Source organism: Nanorana parkeri, unplaced genomic scaffold (genome assembly GCF_000935625.1).
Source record: "Nanorana parkeri isolate BGI_ZX_2015 unplaced genomic scaffold, ASM93562v1 scaffold264, whole genome shotgun sequence".
Lineage (NCBI taxonomy): Eukaryota > Metazoa > Chordata > Amphibia > Anura > Dicroglossidae > Nanorana > Nanorana parkeri.
This window is the reverse complement of record NW_017306532.1, coordinates 1369542-1369786: the sequence shown is the minus strand read 5'-3', so window position 1 is coordinate 1369786 and position 245 is coordinate 1369542.

Below are 245 nucleotides of genomic sequence, written 5' to 3'. Positions count from 1 at the left end.
TCCAAGGGCTCAAAGGGAGCGGCTGTGAGAACCTGCAACACCGTAGACAAATTCCATTGGGGAACCGAACGGACCACCACTGGTCTAAGCCTTTCAAGGGCCTTGAAGAACCTAGCCACAAGCTGATCCCTAGCTAGTGACACCTGAAGGAAAACGCTGAGTGCCGATATCTGAACCCTCAGGGTACTAACTGCCAGCCCCATATCAGCCCCCTGTTGCAGAAAATCCAAAACGCTTGGGACTGT